Here is a 20,496-nt window from a genome sequence, read left to right on the forward strand (position 1 = left end):
GGCATAAGTCCACGCTTTGCGCCTTCTAGGCTGGTTTCCTTGGAAAAATGACTCCTCCCTTGGTGCCTCAGTTTGTTCATCTATAACATGGGATGATAATAATGGTACAACCCTCATATGGTCGGTTGGAGGGTTAAATGAGTTAATATTTGTAAAGTGCTTAGCAACATACCTGGCACATAGTATTTGCCAGATAAGTAAGTTCTCTTATTTTTTTCTATCCACTCCAGAAAGGTTCTGAGGGATGCACCAGGAAGACACACAAAGACCAGCAAAACGAAGACTGAGGAACTCAAGAAGCACGCAAGGAAAGGGGTAAGGAGAGAGGGAGGTCGTCTGATGGATTAAGTAGGATCTTTGGGCTGCGAGGAACACTTACTCACCCAGAAACCATTGGCTGAGCACCCACTGCCTACCAGGCAGCATACTCATCACCAGGCTTGTAGCAGTGACATTGTGGAGCTTACATTTGAGTGTTACTTGTACCAAGCTGAAGTAAACAAGCAAATAAATAAGATAATTGCAGAGTGATAAAGACAATGAAGAAAGTAAACAGGGTGGAATGAAAGGGCAGAGTAGGGCAGAGGGCAAATTTAAGTTGGGTGGTCAGGAAAGGCCTTCCCAAGAAGGTGATGTGACAAGAACCAGCCACATGAAGCTCTGGAGGGAGAATGTTCCACAGAGGGGGATCAACAGGTGCAAAGGCCCTGAGGTACATGGGAACTTGGAGAGTTGGGAGAATGGCAAGAAGGCTGTTGTGGCTGGAGCCAAATGAAGGAAGTAGACCAGTTTGTAGAGGTCAAATGAGGCCAGATCGTGTGGGGCCTTGTCAGATGTAATAAAGTATTCAACTTTTATTTTAAGGACTTTGGGGGCTTGAAGCAGACAAATGGCATAGTCTCCTTTACCATTTTAGAAACCCAATTCAAGGTAGCTTTAACAAAAGGAAGAATTTATTAAAAGACTGTGGGCTGACCTTGAACACTGGAGGGTGAGTTCTCCACCCCACTGGTGGGTTTTCTCTGTACTTTCTGGACTCCGATCTACATAGGAGAACATGGCTGCCAATGGCTCCTCTGGTATATGAACTTGACTTCCACCACCCAGCATCTCAAGGGCAGCGTGTCTCTCAGTTTCAGAATGCCTCAGCTAAGAACATGTAGGGGCTGGCTTGAGCCAGGAGTCCCATTCCTGGACCAATCAGCCATGGCCAGAATGGGGCAGAGTCACACTTGACATTCTGTTTGCTTCTGAGTAAGGATGGGGGTCGGGGCAGGGGGAATAATTCTCCAAAAGGGAAGTGAGAGTGTGGGGCAGAGTAAGCAGTGTCCCAGTTGCCAGAAAACCAGAAACTAAAGAATGTAGCTGGAAGCAGGCTCAGAATTGAACTCTGAGCTTCCTGGTAGCCAAAGCTAAAAAAGAAACACGAATGGGCTTCCAAGTTCTCATCTGCTCATAAAACAAGATGGAGCAGATCATGAGGAGAGAAAAGGGTTTCTTCCACTAAAGGTAAGAGGACATTCTTGGTTCTATATGGAAGGTTCTCTGTGGAAGGGGGACAGAGAAATACAATGGAAGGTCCATCAGCAAATATTTAATTTAAATTTCTCAGATGATTAGTTTTTCAGAGTGTGTAGAGCTTCCCTCCTGGTGAGTTTTAAGTAAGTAGAGGGGACATCACGGAATCTCAGCAGTGGGGCGGGCAGGATACGTTCAGGGGGAGCCAAAGCGATATATCCCATTGTGTTTCTTTCTGATGACCTCACTGGTTCTTGGAGACTTCAGCACAGGGGTTGAAAACTCTAAAGCCTACAGGCCAGGGAGATGCGTGGGATGTGGGCTGGGTGCCCGCATCACAGTCAGTGGCAATCCAGCTCAGTCAGCAAGAGACCACAGGAAATCTCTGCTCCTCAGCTCTGGCCAAGTGTGGCCTCTTGGGCCTAATGATTTTCCAGGAGGAGCTGGAAATTCCAGCTTGTTAAAACTTGAATGTTGACAACTAATTTAAATCTGAAAACTTTCCAAGCGCCGAGCAAAATGGGGCTGAGGGTGAATGTGGCCGCAGTCAGGCGTGTGCAGCCTCCGTGTCCCTGTGACCTGTTAACTCGCCCTCGCGTGAACCTCCAAAAACACAGATGGCTCAGTCAGGCTCTGGGCCAGAACTGGGCACAGCGAGACCCCTGGGTGCGCAGACTCTGGGTCCTGTGGGGAGCCGCCACCCTCCCTCACTCTCCCTGTTTCAGGCTCTGCACTAGGCCCCGGGTGTCCAGTGATGAGTGAAACAGACCCACCCTGCTCTCTGAGGGCTTATGTTCCAGTCAGGAGCCAGACTTTCAACAGCTGACCACACAGTGGGGTAGTGAGCCAGAGTTGTGAGAGGTGCCAAGATGGAGGCGGACGGAAGGCTGCTGCCTCAGGGGGCTCACAGGGGATGTGACTTAGTCCAGGGGGTCAGGAAAGTTCCCTTGAGAACACGACTTCAGCTGAGATCTTAAAGAGAATAGGAGTAGGGAAGGGGAAGGGCAAAGGAAGCAGCGGTGTTGGCCCAGCGATGGGAAGGGACTTGTCACGGGAGGGCAGCGTTACTGGATGGGGCTGTGGCAGAGGGAGGAGCTGGTGGTGTCGGTCTTGTTGAAGATGTAGCATTCTTAAGAAAAGCGATCCAAAACCTAGAAAGAGGGCAGAAAGGAAGACTACAGAGTCTTTCGATGTCGAACTAGAGCATTCTCTACCAAATCCACCCAGGGATGACCTAATTCTCCTTGAGAGTGTAGCTTTGTTTGAGTTTGCTGTTTACTGATTGGACTTGAGCTCTCTGGAGTGACGTGTACATTTGTAGACAGCTGTCCTTCTGTAGGAGGAGCCAGTGCTTTCTATCTGGTAGGGAAGATAACCCCAGAGATTATCCCTTTATCGCCCTGAAGGACTTTAGTCAGTTTTGTTTCTAATTAAAAAATGAACAAAGAAATGAAAACTTACTGCCTTACATCTTTCCTGAGGGGTTGATTAAAACCCTGTCATCAAATGCTTTTTGAACCGGCTCTTCCATACTACTGGTTGTCTCATTAAGGAGTTAAATAAACATCTGACACATTTTTATTCTGTATCAGTATAAGAGCTGGGTTTTCAGAAATGACTATGTCAGAGAGCTATCTGCACCCTCTTGTTCACTAAAGCATTATTCACCACAGCCAAGACATGGAAACAACTGAAGTGTCTAATGACAGATGAATGGATCAAGAAAACGGGGTGTATATAAAAATGGAATATTATTTAGTCATAAAGAAGAAGGAGATACTGCCATTTGTGACAGCATGGATGAAGTTAAGGGCGTTCTGCTAGGTAAAAGAGGTCAGACAGAGAAAGACAAACACCGTGTCATCCCATTTATATGTGGAACCTAAAAAAAATAATAAACTGAACTCATAAAGATTCAGGAAATAGATTGGTGGTTGCCAGAGATGGTGTGTCGAGTGTGGGCAGAATGGATATAGGGGGTCAAAGGGTACAAACTTCCAGTTATAAAATAAATAAGTCCCAGGGATGTAACATACAGCACAGCAACTGTAGTTGATGATATTGTTGTATGTTTGAAAATTCCTAAGAGTAGATCTTAAATGTTCTCATCACACATACACACACACACACACACACACACACACAAACTGTAGCGATATGAGGTGATAGATGTTAGCTAGACTCACTGTGGTGATCATTTTGCAATATATACAAATGTCAAATCACTATATTGTATAACTTAAACTAATACAATGTTGTATGTCTGTTATGTCTCAGTAATACCAGGGAGAGAAAAGAGTTGGCTTTTTATCTTCTGAACATTATTTTTTGACAGAACTTTCTCCTAAGCATGATGAGAAACTGTGGAGGGTTTTAAGCAGACACCGCCATGATCAAATTTGTCTGTGGATGCAATGTTAATGTTCTTCTGAGAATAAGAGAGCCAGGCTTCTATTTTGACCATCAAATGGAGGGGGGGGCTTTCCCTCTTGGGACAAATAACTGGTTTGGTTGAGGACCAATCTACTGTTGTTATCATCAAGTGTAGGTTTATTATAGGGTCTTTCCACAAACACAGGAGACTCTAATCATTGCAGTGTCCATTTTGTTAAGATCTAAAGCCGTGGATAATAATTTATTGTAATGGGATCTAAACTAATGAACTCCACTTACAATTAAGATGTTTTAGAAAGCTCTCTTTTCTCCTGGGTCTCCCCAGGAGGCCTGGCTCCCACAAAAGTGGAAACACTCAGCCACTGGCCAGATTGCTCATTGACTGTGTCAAGTGTCAGAAGATTGGGCGATCTCTTTAAGGTGCTTTGGGGGAAAAAAAAGGGCATCCATTTCCATTAATTATTGAATATGAATTTAACATCATCTAGTCGGAGAGATGTTGAAATTGCACATGCTGATTGGCGAGCCAGGGGGACAGTGCTGGGACAGCAGGCCAGAATCTCTGTCTTTGTTGTTTGCTGGTGTATTTCATGTGCTTTGAATGACACCTGGAATGTCATAGGTGTTTGATAAAAATTTGTTGCATGAATGAGTGAATGGATACCTGTTCTGTGGCTTTTTATAGTTTAATGAAAAGCAACGAGGCAGACTAACCAATCTTACTGTGCACACCCAGATTCTAAGTGTTTGCAATAGTCTCTCCTTCAATTCTCATAACATAGCAACTGTTATTATCACCATTTTACAGATGAGGAAACTAAGGTCCAGAAAAGAAGAATAGCATGCCCAAGGTTACACTTTTAAAAGCTACTTTAAAAATCAGTCTTGTTGAGGTGCAGATTTCATATCACACACAGCATCCACGTGCAGTGTACACTTGACAAGTGGATACGCCCATGTGACTGTCACCCGAGTGAGATGTGGAGCCTTTCTGTTGCCACAACAACTCCGATGTGCTACTTTGCAGTCCATATCCTTCAGCCCCTGGTCACCCTACTTTGCTTTCTGTCCTTATACATTGGCCTTCTCTAGAACATGACCAGGACATCATATAGCGAGTACTCATTTACGCCTGGCTCTTTGGCTCAGGGTAGCTACTGGCGACTCATCCATGGTGCTCTGTGAATCAGCGGTTCGTTCCTTTTTCAGTGCTGGGTAGGGTTCTGTTGTATGGGTAGACCACAATTTCTATATCTGTTTGCCTGCTGATGGACATTTGGATTGTTTCTGGTTTGTGTCTATTCAAGATAAGCCACTGTGAACATTCATGTACAAGTTTTGCGTGGACAGCTTTTGTCATTTCTCTTGGGTAGATGCCTAGGGGTGGACTTCTGCATTGTATGGCCACTCTATTTGTAACTTTAAAAGAAGTGGCCACTTTCCCAAAGTGTTTGTACCACTTTGTATTCCCACCAACAGCCTATGAGAGTGCCAGCTGTTCCACATCCTCATCAACATGAAGTGTGGTCAGTGTTTTTAACTTTCAGCATCGGTGAGACTTCACTTTTCATTTCCCAAAGGACTAATGATGTTGGTGGCTTTTCCTGTGCTTGTTGGCCAGTAGTTTATCCTCTTGGTGAAATGTTTATTCACATCTTTTGCCCATTTTTAATTGGGTTGTTTGTCCTATTATTACCGAGATTAAAGAATTCTTTATGTACACTGTTTTTTACACATTTGTACATTTACAGGTTGTGTACACCTTTACACATTTACATTATGTAATGTGATTTTGTTCCCCTAGTGTGTGGCCCATCTTTTCATTTCCTTAACAGTGTCTCAGAGCCATTCTGAACCAGGATCTCCCTGCGCTTCATTCCTTTCCATTTTCCCAAGTAAGGTCCATCTTGAGGAATACTACCCTCCAGGGGTAAGAAAATAATCATGAAAAATAACCAAAATACCCGGAGGAAAAACACCATCCTGGCCCACGTTAGTTAGGAGGGTTGGGAAACAAATTACCCTAATGGGAGACTGAGGGAGGTGGAGAGAGAGTTAATCACTAACCCAGGCTCAGTGTTATTTTAATTAAGCATAATAAGAATAATGAAATTATGCACCCCTTAGGATTTATGGCTTAGCTATTTGCATGGCACTGAGAGGAATTCAAGAACAAATATCAATGATGGAGTCCTGGGGACTTTTCCTGTCTTACTGGGTTGTCCTTCAACAACCCTGTGTAGGAGCGGCTGTGACGTGGATGGGGGTGCTGGTCAGCAGACTGCCTGTGTTACTTGGAGCAGGTGTGCCCTGCTCCCTGGACTCGTCTCCTCACATGCGGATGATTTGATGCAGCAATGTGTCGGTGAATGTTTAATGCTTTGCTTAATAAATACTTCTCCAAAAGAAGTACATGTATGTGTATACGTGTGTATATATGTACATGTATACATATTTGCATGTGTACATATACTTATTATAAAGCTTACTAACATTAGTGTTGTATACAATTTAAAATAACAAAACATGGACGACCCTATTATACATCCCACAGAGCCAACTGAGTTTCACAAAATGCTTTTGTTGATTTTTGCCCAACTCTGCTGTCCGTATCCAACCAACAACTGCAACTGACGAATGTGGTTCTGACACGAAAATTGGTTGATATTTTTGTTTAAGTTAAAGAGGAGATGAAAGTGAAACAACAGAGACATTATATCAGAACATTAGACGTTCATCAGCGTCATGAGTGACTTAGCTGAATTGGATAATGCTGTTTGAATACTGGAAGAATATTTCCTTGATTTTTGCACTATTCACAGTATAACAACTATATATATGATGCACTTAGTTATTGACCTTTTTGCCACTACTTTCTTAAGTTGATTTCTTAGAAATGAACAAAACAATAGATCAAGCTCTGATGCGTAGCATTGGCCAATGTCTGTGGTGTAAAGACGCTCACCTTGACCTTCATTAAGCTATCCGTATGATGTATGATGTCACTGACTGGATTTGGGAGGAGATGTGTGCTTGTGTGTGCCATCATATGATGTACTCACTATACAGATTCAGTAGATATATATATGACCCCAAAAGTACACAAAATAGTAAAATGTAGTAAAATACTTAAGAAGAGGTGGTTTTGAGTATTTATGGCCTTTATTTTTAATGCAATTTATTTAATAAAAGTTCATATAATTTAGTTTTTAATTATGGCTGTGTTTGATAAACAGCTTGGAAAATTCTTGAAAATTTTAGAGTCAGCTCTCAGGAGGGCAGGAGCCGGTCGCAGCAAGACAGTGGTTTGATGAGTCTAGCCTAGTGTCCCTGGCTAGGCGAAATTTCCAAGAAGGACCAGTGTTTCAGACCCTCCCTCTCTCGAGTCACTGTCCCTCCCAGCTAGGGCCAGGCCTGCTTCTGCTCTGAGAGGAGCAGGTGTAGAGTGATGCATTAGTCTGCTCAGTCTGTCGTCACGAATACCTGAGGATGGGTGGCTTAACCAGCAGACATTCATTTTCTCACAGTTCTGGAGGCCCGAAGTCCAAGATTATGGTGCCGGCAGCATTGTTCTGGTGAGGCCTCTCCTCCTGGCTTGCCAATGGCCACCTTGTCACTGTGTCCTCACGTGGCCTTTTCTCTGTGCACCACACTCCTGGTGGCTGTCCCCATCCCTGTGGCCTCATTGAGCCTTAATTACCTCCATAAAGGCTCCATGTCCAAACACAGTCACAGTGGAGTTTAGGGCATCCACAGATGGATTTGAGGGGCACACTATTCAGTCCATAACAAGCAGTGTGGTGTTTCTGCTCAGCTGCAGGAGAGGAAGAAAAAAAGAGAGGTGACAAGGTGGTGCTGGGGGTCCTTTTCTGTGGTCTCCAGAGTGTGGCCAGGGCCAGGGACCAGCCAGGTGGAGAGAAGAGTGGGCAAGGGGAAGTGTACAGACAGATTGTGCAGGGCTGAGAGCCTAAGCCCAACGGGAAGCGTGACAGTGCCCTTGGCTCACACCCCCGCCATAGCTAGGCCCCTCTCCTCACTGTTGGAGCAGTGTCACTGTGGATGGGCCATGGGCACAGAGCCAGGCTTTCTGGGCTTCAAGTCCCAGCTGACCATTTACTAGCTGGGTGACCTTAGGCAAGTTATTGACCCTCTCTGTGCATCAGTGTTCTTATCTAAAGACTGCAAGTTTGCTGGTACCTTCCTCAAGGGTTGCTATGGAGATTAAATGAAAACACATATATATTTTATATTTATGATTAGAATATAGATAGGTATGAATGCCTGGCTCTTTGTAAGTGATTTGTCAGTGTTATGTATTACAGCTGCAGTTACAGTCTGTTTCCCTTTCTCAAGTGTGTCTTTGGGAAGATGGATCCTGTGTCTCCTCTGTCTTTGAATCCCCAACCCCTAGCACCGTATCTGGCACTTAACTGAAGCCCAGTAAGTGTGTTTAATTACAGATAAATACCAAAGTGTACTGAAATGATTAAATAGCCAGGAAACAAGAAAATTTATTTATACATGGAATCATCCAAGTATTAAATCATTCATTCATTTAACAAATAATTTGTAACAGTTTTATTGAAAAATAATTCACATCACATACAGTTCATTCATTTAATGTGTACAATGCAGTGATTTTTTAGCATGTTCATAGAGTTCTGAAACCATCACCATAATCAATTTTAGAACATTTCATTGCCCTGAAAAGAAACACCATATCCATTACCAGTCATTTTCCTTTTCCCCCAAAACCTCCCAGCCCTAGGCAATCATTGGTCTACTTTCTGTCTCTATGGATTTGCCTGTTCTGGACATTTCATTTACATAGTATCATGCAATATGTGTTTTCTTGTGACTGCCTTCTTTCACTTAGCATATTTTCAAGGCTTGTCCATGTAGTAGCATGTGTTGCCACAACAACATTTTTTTCCCAATTTTTAAACATCTGCTGAACTCTATAAGATAAACCAGAGAACTTACCATAAAAATCCTACTGTCTGGAAAATATATGTTCACATAAGAAATTGCACACAATTGTTCATAGCTGCTTATTCATAATAACCCAAAACTAGAAATATCTCATCAACTGTGAATGGTTAAGCAGACTGTGGTATGTCCATGCAATGGAATATTGCTCAGCAATGTAAAGGAACAAAAATATTAATACACAATAACAACATAGATGGATTTCAAAATCATTATGCTCAGTGCAGGAAGTCAAACACAAAAGGCAAAAGATGCTATATAACTCCATGTATATGCAATTCTAAAAAAAGGCAAAAACATAGTGACACAAAGCAGATTAGCAGTTGCCTGGGGCTGGAGGTCATGGGAGGAGCTCAACCACAGAGACTTACAGGAACTTCTGTGGGGAAGGTGTTGCTCTGTCTTGGTGGTGGTGGTGACTACACCAATGTACAGGATTACCAAAATTCATCAAACTCTGTGCTGAAATAGGTGAATTTTATTGGACTTCAGTTAAAAAAAAAACAACAAAAAATCAAAATGTATCATCTATAAGCTGCTATTTATTAACTGGTACTTAGTAAGGATCAAATACTACCAGAATTTTATAGTATTATCTCTTTTAATTCTCACATTAACTGAATATGGTCGATGCTAGTGGCTATGGACTGAACTGTGTCCCCCCCCCCCCAAATTCATATGTTTAAGCCCTAATCCATAATGTGATGGCATTTGGAGATGGGGGCCTGTGGAGTGTAATTAGGGTTCAATTAGGTCATGAGAGTGAGGCCTTCCTGATGAGATTAGTGGCCTTCCAAGAAAAAGAAGAAAAATGAGTTTTTTTTTCTCCATGTGCCTGTACAGAGGAGAGGCCATGTGAGGATAGAGTGAGAAGGTGGTCTTCTGCAAGCCAGGAAGAGAGCTGTCACCAGAACCCAGCCATACGGACACCCTGATCTTGGACACCCAGCGTTCAGACCTGTGTGAAAATACATTTCAGTGGTTTAAGCCGCCCAGTCAGTGGTATTTTATTATGGCGGCCTGAGATGATTAAGACACTACTGTGATCCCCCCTTCCAGAAGGGGGCATGGAGGCATGAAGGAATTGCTCTTTTTCTTAAGCATGACTAGGATCTATTCAAACTTCTGATAACTATTTTTTAATTTCCCTGAGAAACCACCACCCTCTCTGCTGTCAGCCAGTGTGCTTAGGAGGTGGTTTTATCACCAGCTCTGACTTAAAGCTCATGACTTGGCCCAGTCAGCTCATCATGATCCTCTGACCCCAAGGATTGGCTTAGGGCTGTGTTACAACCCCATTAGAGCCACTAAAACATAACACAGTTTCTACTGGGACTCTTAGAACTAAAGTTCTCTCCTAATGGACAGGAATCTGGGAGAATGGGCAGGAGGTGTGGCAGCCATGTTGCCTCCACGAGGGGAAAACCCATCTAGAATGGACCCAACAGTCTGGAAGTAGAGCTGTAAGAGATGGAGAAAGAGAAAATAGATTTAAGCCCCTGGATCAACCCAGACCTGAAGCTAGTTTATCCCTAGATTCTCCAGTTATACTACCAGTAAATTCCCTTTTCTGTTCAATCCAGAAATATGTATTTAAGCTCACACAGCTAATATGTGCCCAAGGAGCTGGGGTTCAAACCCAAGTCCAATTCTACTTTACCCACTCTTTTAGCCATTTAGTCCTAGAGAAGACGAGAAACAAGAGGAATGTGATATAAAACAATAGCAACTTTGGAAGATTCTGCAGCTTCGGGTAATTAGAACAAGGACTTGACATCAGGTCCACAGGTCTCTGAAGCCTGGCTCTGCCACTGTGAGTTGTGTCTGTGACAAATTACCCAGTCTCATGGAGTCTCAATTTCTCTGTCTGTGAAATGGCGATAACAAAGTGTCCACCCCTGAGAACTGTCAGGAGGTTTAAGAAACATGATGAAGAAAAAATACTGAGTACAGCATCTAGGAAACGCCTGGAGCCAGTAACTGATATTATTGACTGAATCCCCACTATTGACTGTGAACCCCCAAACGAGCCATTAGTGTCTGTGCTGTAATGTTTTATCTTGTTTATATCATTTTTTAATTGAAGGGGCTTGAAATCTTTGAATTGTTGTAATGATTGTAGAAAGACCAGGCTTCTCTGTGGAAGCTTAGAATTAGGCTGCAAGGATCAAAGGGTGATATTGTCCGTTGCCCCGACTGTCCTCCCAAATTTTAGTTTCTCCTGAAACACTGCCCCGTGGATCTGTCCTGCTCTAAAAAAAATTCCTGATGAAACTGAAGCAGCAATTCTAGAGCAAAAGCACAGAGATGCCTGGCTTCCTCCACAGCACCTCGTCAGCCAGAGAGAGGGAGAAAAACAGTCCCAGAGAGGCAGAGCAGCCTCCTTCCCAACACCACCTCCAGGGAGAACCCCCAGAAAGAGCAGGGCTGCTGCTTCTCCCGGAGGCGGAGGAGCAGAGGGATGGCTGCCTGGACAGAGCGGTTCCTGTCAGCCCGCCCACTGGCCCCGCCTCCCCTGGGGACGTGTGAAGTGGGTGAAGCTGTTTGTCCTGTGGAGTCCCAGGGGTCCAGAGCACACAGCCCTCCTTCACCATGACTGATCCCCTGGGGACTGATGGGGGCCATTCTGTGTTAGTCTGGAACCCGGCTTTGCCTCCTGCCTCAGCCACTGCAAGGTTTTGTGACAGGTTAACTCATTGCTCTGAGCCTGTCTTCTCATGTGTCACACGGTCACCGACTTCAGGCGTCAGGGTGACTATGAAAGGAGGCCTCTGGCCTCACAGCTTCCTCTCCTGAGCCTCAACCGCTTAATTCCACGTCTTCGCTCCCTGTGCGCAGAGCTTGCTCCCCAGACCACGGGCAGCAGCAGCTTGTTGGGGGCAGAGGGAGAGAGGCAGGTGCACAGACCCCAGCCCAGCTCTGTTGAGTCCCAGTCTCTGGGGCTGGGGCCCAGCCGGGGGTTTAACAAGCCCTCGGGTGGATTCTGGTGCATGAGAGAGTGGAAGCAGGGTCCTAGCTCAGCCTCTCTCGGATTCTCATCTCAGCTTGGCTGTCACATGATCAGAAAGGTCTTTCCTGCACCACTACCCTCCCCACCACCCGCTGTCTACCCCCAGGCCTTATTCCGGTCTCTTTGTTCTACCGACTCAGCACGTCTAGTACTTAAACATTAAAAAAAAAATTTCACCACACTTCTAATTATTTATTTTAATATCTGCTGAACAAATAAACAGTCTGTGGAAATGTATGAAAACAAAACCTTCCTGCATGGTTGAGAGTACAAGCTAAGGCCAGACCCCGGGGTGCAAATCCTGGCTGCTGTGTGACCTTCATCACCTGTCTGTGCCTTTATTTCCTCAGTGGTAAAATGAGGCATAAGGTGTTGGGAGGATTAAATTAGTTAACCCGTGTGAAGTGTTGAGCTCTGGGAGGGCACGTTTTAGCAACTAAGGGCAGCCTTGGGCTAAGCATTTCACCATTTATTCCTCTTACCTTCTCAGTGAGGTAGGCATTACTGCTTACCCATTTCACAGATAAGAAAACTGAGGCTCAGAGAAGTAAGTAGCCTGCTCAAAGTCCTCCCAAGGAAGGGAGGAAATAATCAAGCTAGGGTTAAGACACTTGTTTCCACAACCTGGCTCTGTGGTCTCTCTTCTAGCAAACAAAACATGCATAAAAATATTTCCCAGATCCGTAGAAAAACTTGCCCATTGTATCTGTGCTGTTTTCTATGTTCTCTGATTGATCCATGGGCCGAGAGTCGGGTTTAATTTATGAAAAATACAAAAAAGAGAAAGATGCAGGCTATGTCAGCCTTTCCAGCCTGCCTGTGGGAACGGGGCCTGGGTGGATGGAATTAGCTTGATTTATGTCTCATTTCCCAGGATCGATATTTGGCAGTGTCTTCCTGTCTTTATGCGGCTGAATGGGAATTAAAAACGAATGTGTGTGATGCAGTGAATCCAGCGGCAGAACCTGGGATACCTTTGGAGCTGACCTCCTTCTGGGGCTCCTTGACATTGTGATCTGGTGCCTGGGAGGCGAATGTCAGGGTGTGCATTTTGAAGAGTGATTTTTCTCAGGGAAAAATCTCCAGCTTTTAACCCTCAGCCTTGTGGACCCTCTAAAGACAAACCAACAGTGATTCATTCCAGCGTGTAGTCATTGGAAAGGAGAGTGTCTCAAGGTCAGGCTATCCCCAGGAGAGGACAGCAGCCTGACAAGGTCATGACCAGGCGATATTTACCTTGTGATTCAGTTATCACAGGCCCTACATGGGCTGAGAAACTGCCTGTTGCAACGTTCCTGGGAGGCCAACATCAGCCAGTAAAGCGAACAGATGAGGGTTTGTAAAGAGCTGTCATTTTCTGGATGACTGCTGTGCCTTCAGCCCTTTGCAGGCCCTGCCTCTTACCTACACAGATCATCAGTCCTCCTGATGCCCATTTTCCAGATGAGGAAACCGAGGCACAAGAAGTTAAGTGAGCTGGTGAAGCTCCGGCAGGAGTAAGCAGTGGAGCTGGGATTTTTAACCCAGCTTGCTCAGGGTCCCAAGTCAATGCCAAGTGATTCATTGACAACAAGAAATAGGAGTGTCTGGTGGATGGGAACTTTGTAGCTTCCTGTAAGGAAGAGATACAGCTGGAAGTTGCAAACTGTGAGCTATAGTCTAATCTTTCTCCCAACGTTGTTTAGTTTGGTCTGAAGAGTATTCTTGCTTTTTCAATGTTTGAATTTATTACCACCTCTTAAAAATCGGGAGTTTTCATATAGAACGCAGATTTCTGGCTCCTCTTGGGAAACCAGAAGATCTGGGAATAGTCGGTTGGAGCTGAGGACAACTGCCATCTCTAGAAAGAACAGGAGCCCCTGGAGTAGCCCCCACTAGGCCTGGGGGCTGCTCCATGGGAAATTAGAAGGCCCCAGTGCTGCGGGGGGAGGCTGGGCCCGGCCAAGGAAGCTTTTGGGCACCAGTGGGTTAAGGGACCAGCCTGTTAGAACTTCCTCTGTGTGTTAGTTTGCTAAAGCTGCCGTAACACAGTACCACACACTGGGTTGTTCAAACAACAGAAATTTACTTTCTCACAGTTCTGGAGGCTAAAAGTCCAAGGTCAAGATATCAGCGGGGTTGGTCTCTTCTGAGGCCTCTGCTCGGTGTACAGATGGCTGCCTTCTCCCTGTGTCTTCACTCTGAGTCTGTGTTCTAACCTCTTATGAAGACACCAGTCATATTGGATTAGGACTCACCCTAATGCCCTCATTTTAATTTGATGACCTCTTTAAAGACCCTCTCTCAGAATACAGTCACTTTCTGAGGTACTGGAGGTTAGGACTTCAGTATGCAAATTTGGGAGGGGACACAATTCAGCCCATAACAATCAGGTATTGATTGTCTCTGCATAGGGGTAGACCCACTTTTGTAGAGTCTGAAGCTTATACAATGTTGGAAGCCTTCTTGATTTAAAAAAAAAAAAAAAAAAGAATCTACAATAGTAAGGTAGAATTCAGTGCCAGGAGCAGAGCTGTTGGTGCCCTGGCCATGTCCCACAGGCTCTGGCCCTGCACTGTGCTCATGCCACTTCAGCTGTCAGCACCCCAGTATTCTCCAAAGGCCTTTGCCCACTGGGAGTGCTGGGGAATTAACTCTTACCACTATAACTGAGCAGGACCTTATTGTCATCAGTGACTATCTGATATCAGCAGTGGTGTTTGTAACTGCCTGTACAGTGGATTAAGGGGCTCTTCTCATGCTCTACCTGACCAGGGTTAGGCTGGAGAGGAGGGAGGCTTGGGTGTCTGCCCAACCCCCTCATGGTGCTGTGTGCAGGGATCATGCTCAGTGCCCTCCTCTTGACCCCTGTGCCCTGCTCTTGACTCTGACACTTCAGAAACAGCAGTTGGATGTTTTGTGCATCTTGTTGTTCATAACTTGTCCCAACTGTGCGTGTCTGCAGTTGTTTTTGACCCCTTGTGGTTTCCCTGTATCCTGTTGTTCGAGCTGCAGACCTCAGCCTGCAGCAGGAGGTCCCAGGCCTCAGCCTGCTTAAAAGGCTAAAAGTATTTGTCAACCTGACTTTAAACTGCACAAGTTTTTCTCTAGAGCTCTTTTCCACAGAGCCCTTTCCTATGCATCCTTTGTTCTAGGAGCAAGAATATTAAAAGAGTCCCAAAGCCAGAGGTGAACCCAGCAGAGGGAAGGGGACCACTACATCTGCAAAAACAAGAATAACTTTGTAATAATTTGTAATCCTGTAAATAATCTCTTTGGAAACTAGCCCTGCCCTTTGAACTCTTGAACTTTTACTATAAAACTCCCTGCATACCCCCAGAAGAGTCACAGTCTTAGAGACATTAGCCCACTGTGACCTCCTTTGCCTAGCAAAGAAATTAAACTGCCTGTTATACTTCATCCAAAACTCTATCAAGTCTCAGTTTGGTAAGTGGGGTATGGAGGCCATGTTTCAGCAACACAGAAGCCCCCAGCCAGTGACTCCCTCGCCCTTGGGGTGGGACTGCTCTGAGGTGTGTGTTCTGGGCATTAACCATATCTTCATTTTCTGTATCGCTATTGTTTTGACATCTGGGGTCTTGCTGACCCTGGGGGGACTGCTCTCTCCCAGGGTTAGCTAATTACTAGAGAGAGTGGAAAATGCACCCTTGAGTGTATCTTTCAAATGCAGACCAACCAGTCTGGAGCCCACACCCCCAAGCACCTTCTTTATCTATTGGGCTGTCACACTCAAGGCCAGTATCCCCTGTTGCTAACCACCCCAGGGCCAGATGCCAGCCAGCTAGGAATAGTGCTGTGCCCAGAGCCCATGGAGCTTAGCCAAGATAGCCAACCATTAGCATACTTTCTCTGCCTCGCCCATTCTTTCCTGCAGAAACCACAGTAAAGGCTCTTCATAGTTGGGCCCCTCTGTCCCCCTCACCAGCTGACTGGCCCTGGTGCTTCTCCATGTGGCTCCCCTGTGCCGTGTCCCCTCCTCTTGGGAACAGTGAGCAAAAAGCTATCTTTTCGATGGCAGTCTCCTCCTGATCCGTTGGCCTTGCCTTTGCTAAATAATAATAAAACCCATATTTTAAAACATTCTGTTCCCCAAAGGCCCACATGAGATTAAGCTCCAGACACCCACAGTGGGAGCTGGCTTGATAATGCAGCCTTTGTTGGCTGACCGCCCTTCCCGATCTCATTTCCCCACATGCCTGCCAATACGCCTCTCAAATAAACCAACTGTATTCCCATCCTTGTCCCAGGGGCTGCTTCCACGGGAACCAAATTAAGTCAGCATAAAAGTGAATATTTATTATAAACACAGAGAAGAAATAAAAGTGGAGACAATGGCCTTAACTGATGGCCACTGAAGGATCTTACGCTGGCAAATTTTGCAATAACATGTGACCACATGAGCACACTGTTAGGGCTCTCGAAAGGGGACCAGGCAGATGAGGGCCCCAGTGCTCAGATTTCACGATCAGTCGGCCTTCTGACAAAGACTTAGGTGCCCTGAGTGCCAGGGCATTGCCCAGGGCAGTGGCCAGCACACAGCAGGTGCTCTATACATGACAGTTTAATGAATGGATAGCCTAACAGAGCAGACTTGGTGTACCCACTCTCTCCTGGGTTATGCTTGATGGGCATCCTTTAAATCCCCTTTTTGAGGGTGACTGCTGGTAGTATCCAAACCTCCTTCAAAGGGATACAAGTGTTTTCTTTAAATATGCTAATATCTTCATTCTTACAGACCTGGGAGCCAGCCTATCTCTTAAAAACCACCTTGCAGTTTGCTGACCTGATCCATTGTGGGCTGACTATGTGGTTTAACGCCAAGATAGCAATTCTGTCTTTCTTATTTCCAAGCTCTTTTGTACAGGATGGGTAGGTGGGGCCTCATGCTCCCACACAAGGAGCAGTGTGTCATATTGACGAATGTATGGTGTAGAGCTGCACAGACCAGTTGGAGGCCCCTCAACTCCCTAGCAGAGTAATTGTGGTAAAGTTACTTAGACTCCCTAAGCCTCAGTTTTCTTACCTATAAAATGGTCCAATGATGATAACTGACTTCCAGATGAGTGGGAAGATTCAGTGAGATAAGGCGTGCAAACCCTTTGCACGACGTCTGATCTATCGTCAGAGCTCAGCAAGGAGAGGCTGTTTATGGGAAATGTGATACTAAACCCAAAGACCGTTAACCCCGTAGCTAGCTGTTTCCATGCTATCCGCCAGCCTGGGCCAGCATGGAGTTGTTCTACAAGTGACATTTTACCAGTCTCCAGGAGCTCGTGAAGCAGTCAGCGGATGCTGTAACTTGAACGAGGCACCGTAAATGATGTGCTTTGTTTCCTGTGGGGGTGGATTCCTGGTGACTCTATCGGGGCGTCGGGCCTCTCCTGACTGAACAGTGGGGCTTCCTGAAACCCTCCTGTGGTCCGTCCAGCAAGAATGAATTGCTGGACTAGCATTTGCCATTGACAGCTTCTGGTAACACAGAGAGGAGAAATTGAGTGAATGGTCTGTAAAAGCAGAGAGGCAGAGAAAGAGAGATCAAGGGGGCGAGAGAGAGTGCAACCATAAACTTTCCTGGCAAGCTTAACTCAATGAGGGTGTCATCTATAGGAAACACAAGACTTATAGCAATTAGAAATGTGTATGAAGTACAGAAACAAACAAACGGAAAAAAGAAGGTGAAAGTGAGCTGGGGAGAGTATAAAGAAGACAGGAGCGAAAGAAATCAGGACAGGAAAACGGCACATGAATCTACAAGTTTCTGTCCTACAGAGCCTGGAAACTGAGCAAATAATAGAGTCTATAAGTAAACATACAACTATTTCCCATTCCTATGTTTGTGGCAGAAATCACTAATCAATCACAGCACTCTTCCAATTGAGTTCAGATATGGCCTCAGAATCCTTTTCAATCAGAGATCCAGGTTATAACCCACTAGAGTTGATGTTTGCACTGACACCCTCTTCCTGGCTGTGTTATAAGCTCTTGCCACACATTTAGGGAGAAAACTTGGACCAAAAAAGCAGATCAAGGCCCACACAAAAGGACACAAAAGTAATAATGAAGGGGCATTAGGACTGATACATTCCTGGCCAAGGGACAGAAAGAATGAACCCTTTATAGTCTCAGAGACTGAAGCCCCGTTTCCAACCCTACTGCACTTATCAGACAGTCCTACTTCTCCGACGGAAAAGTCGAGAGATGAAGTTGCCAGAATGAGATCCTATTCTAGACATCTCCAGCAGTGCTGGAAAACAGTGGGAGCTCAATAAGAAATTGTTGAAAGAATTGAGCAAGCAATGCTCAGGGGCAGTAAATATAAGGGAAAGAAATGTTCATTTACCACTGGGGGGAGTGATGCACCCTTCCTGATGCTATGGCCCTATATATACAACCTTAAAGATGTGCAGAAATTTTGACCTGAAAGTTCTATTTCTAGGACTTTATCTTAAGGGGATAGACCATGGAAGTGCACCATAGTTTATTTCTAAGACTTCATTTCAGTGTTGTTTCTAATGTTGTAAAAATGTTGGAAGCAACCTAAATGTCCAGCCACAGGGGATCAGTTAAATGAATAGTGGTATATTCAGGAGATGGAAGACTATACAGCTGTTTAACATGATGCTCTCTAGGAATATTTAATGACGTGACTATATTTTTGATAGATGAGTAGTGAATAGAGCAAGTTATAAAAAAGCAAGTAGCTTATGAGAAAATTTTAAATGTATTTATGCATACTAAAAAGAACTAGAAATACAAGGGCCAAAATGTTAAAAAATGTTTCCCTGTAGGTAGTTGGATAATAGGTGATGATTATTTTTTCTTTCTATTTTTCTGTATTCAAAACATTTTCCACAGTAAACAAATTACTTTGATAATAATGCGAATGTTTGGGAGAGAGCGACAGAGTATACTTGGGCATTTCACATCAAAACACACATGTATCCACATGATGTATGTGACTTTTTAGATATTTGACCTCTTTGGGCTACTTAATAATAATGATATGAAATAGTTGACATTTAATAAACATAAACACTTAGTAGATAAGTGCCAGGGACTGTGTTAAGCTCTTTTCAGAGTTGCCTCCTCTAACCTTACAGCAAGGCTGCTGCTCTGTCCCATTTCAGACATGAGGAGACGGAGGCTTCGGCCTGAATTGTCAAAAACCCCTCAGCTGCTGGGGGATGAGGGCAGAACTCAGAGACTGTCTCTAGAACCCACACTTTCAATCCCCTTGCTCCGTTGCCTCCAGCAACAGAAAGGATTAGCCAGAAATTTTTGAAATTCTAAGACTGAACCGAGGGGTATTAAGATATCACATTAGCCATAATTTCGAGAGCCCCAAATTAAGCTAGGTTCACGTTTTTGTATATATGTGTGAGTTCTTGTCAGGGAAAAAAAAATGAGGGAATTAAAGTGTCTTGAAAAGATTCCTTTTTATAATTAAGCCTTCCTCGCCTGCTTTCTGTTACCCACACTGACACATCGCAGCAATAAACAGCGCAGGAAAGGCAGCGGCTCCTGTGTTTTGTCGGGGCGCGAAGGGGGAGATCTCGTGCAGAAACCTCCTTGGTTTCATTGGCCGTTTTCTGGGTACTCCTTACACAGCCCCCAACACTGCCACCGCACTGGAGATCCACTGGGATAAATATATTATTTTGTCCCCGAATGACATCTCTAGTTTCATTATCTATCCCCACAGAGCGTTTTTGAGGAAATTGGGCCTGAAGGGTGGACAGTTGGAGGAAAATCTCTACCGTTGGAGCTGATCCCTGTAACCACTCTCCTCCCTTTGAACAAACCAAAGCTGCTGCTCAGGGAAGGAAACTCTCGGGGGAGCCTGTTTGGGAAACTGGGGGTTCTTTAAGCAAGGGTGAGGGGCAAAGGATACCCTTAACTCTTACAAATAGGTTGGTATTTGGGAACAGGCAAAAGTATGGCTGCAGACTTACTAGGGTGAAGGGCTCATGGACCCAGAAGGAAGGAAACGTGAGGGATGGAAAAACAGGGGTTTCCTGTCCTGACTTACTAGGCACATGACCTTGGACAAGGAGCTTCACTTCTCCGAACTGCAGTTTCCTCATCTATCAAATGAGAGAAATGTTGGGCTCCTACGTTTCCTGTCTGCCCCTCTCCCTCCCTCTCCCCTCCCCCTTCCCCACTTCTTCCCCTTCTCCTCCTCCTTCTTATCCACCCCTCATCTTCTTTGTTCTTTTATGAGTAAGTAAAACAGGATATGTGTAAAATGCCTGGCGCAGAAGAGAAAGTCCACAATAGTGAGGCAGTTTAAGTCCACGGTGTGGCTGAGGGCTCGAATTCAGCAAGGACGAAGTGTGGTAGCCTGCCCCTGAGAGTCAGTGTCCCCTCCCCTGAATCTGGCTGGGCTCTCCGACAGCCTTGGAGCAAGGCTGTCCCAGGCCTCAGGTAGCTTCTGTTGGCTCCCTCAGAACTCCCTCTGCAAGCCCCGAGCTGCCATGTCTACATGCAGTAACCCTGAGAGAGCTGTGCTGGAGGGGTCACGCCTGTTCCCTCCAGGTGATGGCCCCAACTGAGCCATCCAGCCTCCCTGCCAAGGCGCCAGTCAC

The 20,496-nt window shown here is 45.2% G+C and overlaps 1 long non-coding RNA gene across 2 annotated transcripts in view; it reads left to right on the forward strand.

Annotated features, from left to right (window-relative positions):
* Window positions 1–226: 226 nt before the first annotated feature.
* The window catches only part of LOC141573704 (uncharacterized), a 123,172-nt gene continuing 102,902 nt past the window's right edge, over window positions 227–20,496 (forward strand). For both annotated transcript variants that reach the window (XR_012499725.1, XR_012499726.1), the window contains exon 1: window positions 227–315. This is a non-coding gene — a long non-coding RNA (uncharacterized LOC141573704). The remainder of the gene's footprint in view (window positions 316–20,496) is intronic.

Source organism: Camelus bactrianus, chromosome 17, assembly GCF_048773025.1.
Source record: "Camelus bactrianus isolate YW-2024 breed Bactrian camel chromosome 17, ASM4877302v1, whole genome shotgun sequence".
NCBI lineage: Eukaryota > Metazoa > Chordata > Mammalia > Artiodactyla > Camelidae > Camelus > Camelus bactrianus.